The sequence below is a fragment of the Leptopilina heterotoma genome, unplaced genomic scaffold, assembly GCF_015476425.1.
Source record: "Leptopilina heterotoma isolate Lh14 unplaced genomic scaffold, ASM1547642v1 Lhet_335, whole genome shotgun sequence".
Lineage (NCBI taxonomy): Eukaryota > Metazoa > Arthropoda > Insecta > Hymenoptera > Figitidae > Leptopilina > Leptopilina heterotoma.
The window spans coordinates 144,115-156,684 of NW_025111024.1; positions in this window are offsets into that span (position 1 = coordinate 144,115).

Genomic DNA, 12,570 nt, shown 5'->3' on the forward strand with positions numbered 1-12,570 from the left:
CGAAAAATTTAATAGAATCTTTTAACCGACGGAGTCCAGTGAGAGCTGTTTTGAGTGAGATTCCAATTAATTAAATATTTAACAATTGTGAATCTTGTTTCTTAACCCGGCCAGTCCGTACGTGTAGTACCTGCGCCGTCTCAATGCAGTGGCCCCACATAATTCGCGAGTTCGCGTAAATAAAAATTGGTCGCATAGACGACTTAATTTTCGACTTTCAACTTGTGTTTTGCCCGATGGAGGATCCCTGTTTCTCGACTGGCCAGTCCGTACGCGCAGTACCTGCGCCGTATAAGAGAAATTATGCCCTGTCGGTAGGATTAAGGATTTTAGCGGTAAGTCTGTATCGTTTCAATAATTTAATGTTACTTTCAACTTTAATTCTCTTTCAAACATGTGCAAGTTTGTAAATTTCTTAATATCTTGTTAAAATAAAATTTTAATGTGAATGCCAAATCTGATTTTATTTATTTTAAAACTCCTGAAATAAATAAAGTAAATTGAAATAATTATTTATCAGAGTTAAAACAAAGCTATTCCGGTAACTTTTAAAATTGAAAAAACGATCCCGCATAATTAAACAAGGTCTTTTAAACTTTGGCAGCTTGGTGCCTCCCCAAACCACAGAACTACGAGCCATCTCAAAAGCTCGGTATTTTTAAATAAATAAATATTTCTGGTTTGTAACAAACACAAAAAATATAAAAACAAAAATATGTCAAAACATAAAAAAAATAAACAAATAGGTGCCGACTAAGGACCACCTGTTTGGTGCCGACTCAGGACAATCACCAATGTATACAAATTTCACATCATTACACAAACAACAAAATTTTAATTGAAAAATTGACATAACCCATCAGTTACAACATTAAGGACGCTGCACGGTGGGAAATATTTAAAAGTACACATAGGCGTAGCGAGCGATTTCTCCTCAACTTCCACTCTTTTTCCCTTTTTTCGTCCCTCTTGGTGAAATTTTTTGACTTTGATAATTAATTAAAAAAAATCCAGATTGAAAATGAAAAAAAGGGCGATTTAGGGAAAAATAATATTTAATAGAGAATATTCAACAAGTTTTCTTATGACGATTAGATGTTTCTATGGGCGTGAATATCAATCCGCGTTTTCCAAAACATAGCAAACTGACAGCTCAATATGGGAGGTTAGCCATGGCCGACTATATCAGGTTGCACCGTTTGCGTAGTACAGTAGAAATGAACGTGAGGAACAAAAATATTAAATGTCAATTATACTCTCATTGTTTACTATTACATTTATTATTTGTTTATTTATTTATTATTGTTATTATATCTATTATTATTTATTATTTTACTTACTTTTTTAAAATATTATTATGGAAAAGTATTAAAACAATAAAGGAAAATTTTTTATGAAAAAATTATTAAACAAATAAAATTTCTAAACAAAAAAAAAGTAAATAATAAAAAATTATGAAATGTATAATTTTAAAAATTTTTTATTGTTATTTTTATTATTGATATTTTTAAGTATATGAAAAATCTAATTTAAATATTCCACAAAATTAGTTTTAAAGTAATTTTTTATAAGGAATTCAACGGTCATAAAATAAAAGCGGACAGAAAATATTTTGACCCTTTTTCAATTATCATTTTTCTTAAAAATTGGTGGATTTCGAAACACACGCGTAATTTGGTAGAAAATATGTTTTTAAATCCATGAAAAGAATTCCAAATGAAATCGATGATTTTCATAATTACCTATAGAAGTATTGTTTTGAAAAAAATCTTTGTTTTTAAACTGAAAATTCTAAAAATAATATTGTTATTCAATTTTTCTATATGGAAAATTATTTGTTTACTTATTTAATTTCTGATCAAAATTTAATCTTAATTTTTCTGTATTTCTATTTTTCATCAATAAAAATTATGATATGAAATTATTTAGAAAAATAAATGTCAAAAAATGCCCTTTTTTAATAAAAAAAAAAGCTGCAATGTATTGAAAAAAGACGAAAATTTAATAATCTACTTCAAAAATTGTTAGAAAAAAATTGCAAACATCAACGTCGTTTTCTCAAGACAAAAATGGTTTTCATAATTAGAAATAAATTCTGAGTACCTCCGTGTTTCAGAAAAAGGACTTTTTTCATAAAAAAGATCCAATTTTATGACAAAAATTATGTTTAATAATATTTTCATAAAAAATTTACATTACTTTGTTTTATACTTTTCCATTATAATATTTCTAAAAAGTAAGAATAATAATAAATAATAATAGATAAATAAACAAATAAATATAATTATTTATATAATATTAAATAATAAAAGTAATGACTTATTATTTTTGTTGATCATCTACGTCCCTGCATTACCATAGCGTAAATACTTTCAACACGAAAATGGTGCAACCTGTTATGGTCGGCAAAGGCCTACATCGAGCTGTTGCTTTGTTTTGTAAAACGCGGATTCATATTTACGCTCCTAGAAACATCTAATCGTCATAAGTAAGTTTGAATTATATTCTCTATTAAATATTATTTTTCCTTAAATCGCCCTTTTTTTCATTTTCTGTCTGAATTTTTTAAAATTAATTATCAAAGTCGAAAACTTCCCCTCTTTTGGTGTAATTTTTTACTTTGATAATTAATTTTTAAAAATTCAGACAGAAAATGAAAAAAAAGGCGATTTAGGGAAAAATAATATTTAATAGAGAATATAAAACAAATTTTCTTATGACGATTAGATGTTTCTATGGGCGTAAATATCAATCCGCGTTTTACGAAACATATCAAACTGATAGCTCTATATGTAGGGAGAAGTTGGACATGGCCGACCATAACAGGTTGCTCCGTTTGCGTGGTACAGTAGGAATGAACGTGAGGAACAAAAATATTAAATGTCAATTACTCTTATTGTTTACTATTATATTTATTATTTGTTTATTTATTTATTATTGTTATTATATCTATTATTATTTATTATTATACTTACTTTTTAAAAATATTATTATGGAAAATTATTAAAACAATAAAGGGAAATTTTTTATGAAAAAATTATTAAACAAATAAAATTACTAAACAAAAAAAAGTAAATAATAAAAAATTATGAAATGTATAATTTTTTAAATTATATTAGTTACAAAAATTTTTTTAAACAAAATTATTTCAAATACCAAGATTAATTTTTTTTATAGACAATTTGAAAATTAATACACTGGGAATAATATTGACACATTCAGAAAAAATAAATTTTAATGGATAATTTTTTTTTTATTATTTATCAACTATAGTTTATTTCTAAGAAAATTATACATTTCATAATTTTTTATTATTTACTCTTTTTTGTTTAGAAATTTTATTTGTTTAATAATTTTTTCATAAAAAATTTTCCTTTTATTGTTTTAATAATTTTCCATAATAATATTTTTAAAAAGTAAGTATAATAATAAATAATAATAGATATAATAACAATAATAAATAAATAAAAAATAATAAATATAATAGTAAACAATAACAGGGTTCCTACAGAATCTGGAAATCATGGAAATGGTATGGAATTTTTAAAAGGCTTCTGGAAATCAGGGAAATAATGGAAAAGGCCTGGAACTTTTAAAAGTTTCTAAATTTTTTCTGTTTTCCATTTTTTCTCTTGAATAGAAATTCAAATAATAACAAAGCTAAATGGCATAAAAGAGAAGAAAAAATATTGAATTTTAAAAAATTCGATTTTTCGGATTTTTGATAATTTTCTATAATTTTAGATTTTTTACCAAAGAGTCGAGACTATTAAATAAGTAAAGTATTTTCCAAGAGCCCAAAAATAATGAAGCTAAATCCCATAAAAGAGAGGAAAAAATGTTGAATTTTAAGAAATTCGGATTTTTGAATTTTTGATAATTTTCGATAATTTTAGATTTTTTACCAAAGAGTCGAGACTATTTAATAAGTAAATTATTTTCCAAGAGCCCAAAAATAATGAAGCCAGGCTTCGAAGTGACACACTTTTCCACTTTTTTTGGTCAAGCCTACTTTTTGCTACTTATTTTGTCAAAAAGTTACTAAATGCTACTTTTTTCCAAAAAAGGTAAAAAAAATTTACAGAATTCAAGAATTTTAGTTTTTTTGGTGAATTTCGTAGATTTCAAAAAATTAAATTTTAATTTTAATTTTTTTTAATTAAATTAAATTAAATTTATTATTGGACGCGTGATTATAATATATTATAATAATTACTAATAGTGGATGTTTATTAAATTACAACTTTTTAACGTTTCGAATTTTTCGTATCTAATTTTATTATTCTTTAAGCTTCTTAAAGAAATTCTAAATAAAGAATCTAAATTCTAAAGATTCTAAAAATAAAGATAAAGATAAATCTTTATCTTTATAAAGATTCTAAATTTTTCTAAATTTTTTAACTATATAATTTAATAGTAATACCTTTTTTGACTTTATAAAAGTTCCATCAAGTATAGAAAAAATCAATTAAGAATGAAAACTTAATTCTTTTGGTTATATAAATTGTTTGATTAAAAATCCAAAATAATATTTGTTTAACGTGATTATTTATTATATTATGTTTACAAACTTTATGTCAAATTTAAAAATATTAATTGTATTTTCAATAATACAGTGTTTTAAGTCGGTTGTTCAATAATAAAAAAATCATTTATAAAGATTTAAGATCTATCTAGAAAAAAAATTATAATTTTTTTTATTGGAATTAAATTGCTCATAATTTATTATTGTACAAAATTATGGCTATGTGGATTCTAAAATTAAAAAAATTTATATGACTAAAACAATCCATTTTTTCCATTTTGATAGTTCCCAATGGGAAATTTACAACTGGTGGAGTACTGCGCCAGCACTGTCAGTACTGGCAGCTACGCTGACAGACAGCACTGGCATAACTCTGGGATGATAACGCTGTCTAACGCTGGCGAAGTACTGCCTGCCAGTGCTGACAGACAGTGCTGGCTGAGAATATTGCTGCAATAAATGCCGTATTGTTATTAATTAGTCGTAAATTAATAATTATAAATAATTTAACAACAAAATGGTAAATAATATTAATAAATAGTTATTATTCATAAAATATTTCTCTTCTTGAAGAAATTGTATTAAAGATGGACACTAACAATGGATATAGTAAATGAAGTACACAAAAAATTGTTTATAACATTAAAAAATTAAATAATAAACAATTACAGTAAGTGTGCATTAGATTTTACTAAGTTGAAGTCCACAACGTTTATCAACGAAAAAAATTTGTTTAATGCATTCAAGTATTATTTTTAATTTAATATTTAATTGTAAAGTAATTATTATCAAAATATAAACATCAATATTTTTTTTCTAAATATTTTTGTGTCAATATTGCTACGTTATTTTTAATTAATTTACTAAATAAACAATTTTTTTTCGTTGATCAACGTTGTGGACTTCAGCTTGGTTAGATTTTCATATTTTAGTACCTAACGATTGGAATCTAGAAATATCGCAAACCTATAAAAATAAACAAAATTGCTGACGAGGGGAATCGAACCTACGACCTACGGACTAACAGACTATCGCTCTAACCACTATGCTAACGACACATGTGTACAGTAAAGTATATTAATATCTCAGTATCATTCAGACATACAATTATTGAGTCAAAGATGAGAAAAAAATAGGGATACGTTAGAAATAATAAATTGAAATCAAAAAAATTAAACTAAATTTTTAATAATTAAATTAAATTACTTTACTTATTGCATTTAATAACATTTTACAAGTGGCAATTTTTTAATAATTTTTTATTTATAGTAAGAAGTATAATAGTATTTTAATAAGAACCAAATTATTATTGAGACTAAAGTTTAAATTTTGTTTATAATTTTAATTTCTTTAAATAATTTATTATTTACAAAATTAGAAAATTATGTTAAATTATTATTATTATTAAATTTAATAAAAATAAAAAATGAACAACTGAAAAGTAAAATATTAATGTTTTTCAATAAATTTATATTTATAAACATTCATAAACTTTTTTTATAATTTTTTTCAAGTTTATGTCAAAAAAGCAATGTTGGCAAAGAGCGTCGTGAACAATTTTTCTATACTCAGCCAGCACTTGCCGCCGTGGCTTGTCCAAGCTTTGGCGAAACAAAAATTCTGTACTGCGCCAGCACTAATTGTCGAGGCTCGGCTAGACTACGCCGAACAATCGTCTGAGTACTAAGCCAGTGGTGAACATCGGCACTACACTGGCATTTCCCATTGGGTTGTTATTAGTAAATTACTAAAAAATGTTTACGTTTCATTTTTAAAAATTAGATGCCTGATAAAAAGTTATTGATAGTTTTTTAAAAAATAATAAGGAGAAAGAAGGTGTCAATTTAACTTCTCAAAATTATGAGCCTGTTATTAAAAAACAAATTCTTATGAAAGATCTCATTTAAGTATTATTAACAATTGCATTTCATTATGTAAATGAAACTTTCGAATGTAAAATATCGACAAAAAAGCTATTATATTTTCATGTTTTATGTTTATTTTTGAATTTTTGATAATTTTCTATAATTTTAGATTTTTTACCAAAGGGTGGAGACTATACGGCCATGACTATAGTCATGGCCGACTATATCAGGTTGCACCGTTTGCGTAGTACAGTAGGAATGAACGTGATGAACAAAAATATTAAATGTCAATTACTCTTATTCAGGATTCCTACAGAAATCCGAATTTAAAATTCCATACCTTTTCCATGATTTCCAGGTCAAATTTTTACGAAATTCCAATAGAATTTTAAATCTAATTTCAATATTTTTAGGCTCTTTAAAAACACTTTACTTATTTAATGGTTTCCAGCCTTTGGTAAAAATTCTAAAATTATCAAAATTTATCAAAAATTCGAAAAACCAATTTTTTTAAAATTCAACAGTTTTTTTTCTCTTTGATAGTATTTAGCTTCATTATTTTTGGGCTCTTTGAGAACACTTTACTTATTAAATAGTCTTGAATCTTTGGTAAAAAATCTAAAATTATCAAAAATTCAAAAAACCGAATTTTTTAAAATTCAACATTTTTTCCTCTCTTTTATGGGATTCAGCTTCATTATTTTTGGGCTCTTGAAAAATACTTTAGGAAAAAGTGCGGATAGATGCCCCCTTTCTCAGATCTCCAATATGAAAGAAACTATATTTATGGATTATTAGTTTTTTTTATACCTATTGGCCATAACAATTTTACTGTAAAGTACCAGCTCGCTGGCACCCCGGGGTTAATAGTTATAATAATGTAAAAATTTCAGATTGCTGAAAATGTCCAAAAATTTTCAAACTGCTGGACAAAATTCCTCATTACAAAAATCGAGGATATTTAATATGTAAGAAAATATTTTCAATTATTTAATTGTTTCAATTTAATCAGAGAAACATATTAGATCGACGTTTTCCATTTTTTATAATAATAGTTGTAATAAATGATAATAACTTACCGCGGGGGGCGTCTTACCCACCCAGGTGGGATATATGGCTAAATACAGACCTTTTGTATTTTCGTTCTGATTAATTTATTATTTATTGTAGGTATTTGGTCCTTAGGTACATATGTTAATAATAAATAGTAATAGTGTGTAAAAATCAAATAGTCAATTAAAAATATTAATATTTGTTGAATTTAGATGTAATTTTCGAATTGGGGGGGGCATCTATCCGCACTTTACCCTACTTATTAAATAGTCTCGACCCTTTGGTAAAAAATCGAAAATTATAAAAAATTTAGCTTCATTATTTTTGGGCTCTTGGAAAATAATTTACTTATTAAATAGTCTCGACTCTTTGGTAAAAAATCTAAAATTATCGAAAATTATCAAAAATTCAAAAATCCGAATTTCTTAAAATTCAACATTTTTTCCTCTCTTTTATGGGATTTAGCTTCATTATTTTTGGGCTCTTGGAAAATACTTTACTTATTTAATAGTCTCGACTCTTTGGTAAAAAATCTAAAATTATAGAAAATTATCAAAAATCCGAAAAATCGAATTTTTTAAAATTCAATATTTTTTCTTCTCTTTTATGCCATTTAGCTTTGTTATTATTTGAATTTCTATTCAAGAGAAAAAATGGAAAACAGAAAAAATTTAGAAACTTTTAAAAGTTCCAGGCCTTTTCCATTATTTCCCTGATTTCCAGAAGCCTTTTAAAAATTCCATACCATTTCCATGATTTCCAGATTCTGTAGGAACCCTGTTATTGTTTACTATTATATTTATTATTTTTTATTTATTTATTATTGTTATTATATCTATTATTATTTATTATTATACTTACTTTTTAAAAATATTATTATGGAAAATTATTAAAACAATAAAAGGAAAATTTTTTATGAAAAAATTATTAAACAAATAAAATTTCTAAACAAAAAAGAGTAAATAATAAAAAATTATGAAATGTATAATTTTCTTAGAAATAAACTATAGTTGATAAATAATAAAAAAAAAATTATCCATTAAAATTTATTTTTTCTGAATGTGTCAATATTATTCCCAGTGTATTAATTTTCAAATTGTCTATAAAAAAAATTAATCTTGGTATTTGAAATAATTTTGTTTAAAAAAATTTTTGTAACTAATATAATTTAAAAAATTATACATTTCATAATTTTTTATTATTTACTTTTTTTTGTTTAGTAATTTTATTTGTTTAATAATTTTTTCATAAAAAATTTCCCTTTATTGTTTTAATAATTTTCCATAATAATATTTTTAAAAAGTAAGTATAATAATAAATAATAATAGATATAATAACAATAATAAATAAATAAACAAATAATAAATATAATAGTAAACAATAAGAGTAATTGACATTTAATATTTTTGTTCCTCACGTTCATTCCTACTGTACCACGCAAACGGAGCAACCTGTTATGGTCGGCCATGTCCAACTTCTCCCTACATATAGAGCTATCAGTTTGATATGTTTCGTAAAACGCGGATTGATATTTACGCCCATAGAAACATCTAATCGTCATAAGAAAATTTGTTTTATATTCTCTATTAAATATTATTTTTCCCTAAATCGCCTTTTTTTTTCATTTTCTGTCTGAATTTTTAAAAATTAATTATCAAAGTAAAAAATTACACCAAAAGAGGGGAAGTTTTCGACTTTGATAATTAATTTTAAAAAATTCAGACAGAAAATGAAAAAAAGGGCGATTTAAGGAAAAATAATATTTAATAGAGAATATAATTCAAACTTACTTATGACGATTAGATGTTTCTAGGAGCGTAAATATGAATCCGCGTTTTACAAAACAAAGCAACAGCTCGATGTAGGCCTTTGCCGACCATAACAGGTTGCACCATTTTCGTGTTGAAAGTATTTACGCTATGGTAATGCAGGGACGTAGATGATCAACAAAAATAATAAGTCATTACTTTTATTATTTAATATTATATAAATAATTATATTTATTTGTTTATTTATCTATTATTATTTATTATTATTCTTACTTTTTAGAAATATTATAATGGAAAAGTATAAAACAAAGTAATGTAAATTTTTTATGAAAATATTATTAAACATAATTTTTGTCATAAAATTGGATCTTTTTTATGAAAAAAGTCCTTTTTCTGAAACACGGAGGTACTCAGAATTTATTTCTAATTATGAAAACCATTTTTGTCTTGAGAAAACGACGTTGATGTTTGCAATTTTTTTCTAACAATTTTTGAAGTAGATTATTAAATTTTCGTCTTTTTTCAATACATTGCAGCTTTTTTTTTATTAAAAAAGGGCATTTTTTGACATTTATTTTTCTAAATAATTTCATATCATAATTTTTATTGATGAAAAATAGAAATACAGAAAAATTAAGATTAAATTTTGATCAGAAATTAAATAAGTAAACAAATAATTTTCCATATAGAAAAATTGAATAACAATATTATTTTTAGAATTTTCAGTTTAAAAACAAAGATTTTTTTCAAAACAATACTTCTATAGGTAATTATGAAAATCATCGATTTCATTTGGAATTCTTTTCATGGATTTAAAAACATATTTTCTACCAAATTACGCGTGTGTTTCGAAATCCACCAATTTTTAAGAAAAATGATAATTGAAAAAGGGTCAAAATATTTTCTGTCCGCTTTTATTTTATGACCGTTGAATTCCTTATAAAAAATTACTTTAAAACTAATTTTGTGGAATATTTAAATTAGATTTTTCATATACTTAAAAATATCAATAATAAAAATAACAATAAAAAATTTTTAAAATTATACATTTCATAATTTTTTATTATTTACTTTTTTTTTGTTTAGAAATTTTATTTGTTTAATAATTTTTTCATAAAAAATTTTCCTTTATTGTTTTAATACTTTTCCATAATAATATTTTAAAAAAGTAAGTAAAATAATAAATAATAATAGATATAATAACAATAATAAATAAATAAACAAATAATAAATGTAATAGTAAACAATGAGAGTATAATTGACATTTAATATTTTTGTTCCTCACGTTCATTTCTACTGTACTACGCAAACGGTGCAACCTGATATAGTCGGCCATGGCTAACCTCCCATATTGAGCTGTCAGTTTGCTATGTTTTGGAAAACGCGGATTGATATTCACGCCCATAGAAACATCTAATCGTCATAAGAAAACTTGTTGAATATTCTCTATTAAATATTATTTTTTCCTAAATCGCCCTTTTTTCATTTTCAATCTGGATTTTTTTTAATTAATTATCAAATTCAAAAAATTTCACCAAGAGGGACGAAAAAAGGGGAAAAGAGTGGAAGTTGAGGAGAAATCGCTCGCTACGCCTATGCGTACTTTTAAATATTTCCCACCGTGCAGCGTCCTTAAATGAAGAAACCAGAACAATCATTTATTTGAAATTTCCAAAATATTTACTTATCTGCAGCTACTTCCGTGTAAAGGAGGAAAATGATATTCAGTTTGTGGAAAAAAATAAAAACGTGCTCACGATGAGTAGATTAAACAAGAATAGAAATTTTGTGCATAAATTATGTCCGTGTCTATTAACATGTAAAATCACAAAATTTTCGAATCGACATGTGAACCATCTTTGCAAAAAAGGGGGGTGCCGACTTTACCCACAGTGCCGACATAAGACCACATTCCCCTAATATTCCCAACAATTATCACAAAGTGATACATGACCACATGTATTTAAGCAATAAGTTGGTAAGGCAGATTTCCAGGTGCAGCATCGCGGGATGAAATCTATAAAGAAAAAAAGGTAAATAATTACTATTAATTATTTTTCCATAGGAATTAAGATTTTAAAAAATTTCCAATTCAAACCTTTTAAAATTTAATAAATTATGAAAACATTGTTGTACTGTAACTTTTTCAAAATTATTTTCGTCATTTCAGTTCAATTATTGTAACTTATAAAAAATTCAATTATTATTGTTTAAAACTTTAACAGAAATTAATTTTTAATTAAAAATTCTAGAAGAATTCAATTATTTGTATACAAAAATAAACATAAATTTATTAAATACCCAAACAGTATATATGTAATATTACCTTAAAATGAAGGCAACACAGTAAATCGTTAGGTATTAAAATAACACCAAAAAGGATTAAAATAATCGAATTTAGTGTTATTTTAATCCATTTTGGTGTTATTTTAACACCTAACGATTTACCGTGAATATTTCTTTAGATTCCCCTGAAGTATTCCAAATATCTAATCTAATGTTGCCTTTAATTAAAGGTCATATAACATGCTCCTTGGGTAATTGAATGTTTATTAAAATTTTATTTTTGTAAAAAATTTTATAAATAAATTTTTTTATTATTGAATTCCTTGAGGAAAAATTTATTAAAATAGTTCATGTATTAAAAATCATTGTATGTATTAAAAAACATTTTTTGAAAATAATTGAAATTTGCCATGAATTTTATCCCAATTTTTAAAAAAAAACTAAAATTTTCTTTTTAAATCTGAATCAGTGAAATTCCACTGAAAATCAGTCAAATTTCACTGATTTAGTTTTAGAGAGTTTGCGAAGAATTTTATTTACAATAAAGACCACATTATGCGGACTTATGGATACAGCAACGTTTATTGTTAAAAAATTCAAAGCTTCTGGTATTAAATTGTTATAAACTTTATCATTAAAAACAAAAAAATATTTAAAATTTGCCCAGATAATTGAAAATCCGGATAATGGGGTCTCTAATTGTAATTATGAAAATAATTTAATTCTTTCGAAGAATAGCGTTAATTTTTTTTAAATAATATGAAATATTACGCGCGCCAGCGCGCGAAATGTGGCATTCAATTTATTGTTATTGTTCAAATTACAAAATTTTTTACTTTCAAATATGAATTTTTGAATAATTTTATAATCAAAAATTTGTAAAATTCACTTATTAAGTAGATAATTAATTTGTTTATATTTATAATATTTAAAATATTTTCAAAAATTTTAATATGATTCTTTGTAAGAATTGGATTATTTTTTTTATAAATAATAAGATTCTTTGAAAGAATGCAATTATGTTTATAAATAGTAAATTATTTTGCAAAAATTCAATTATTTTCTAAAATTT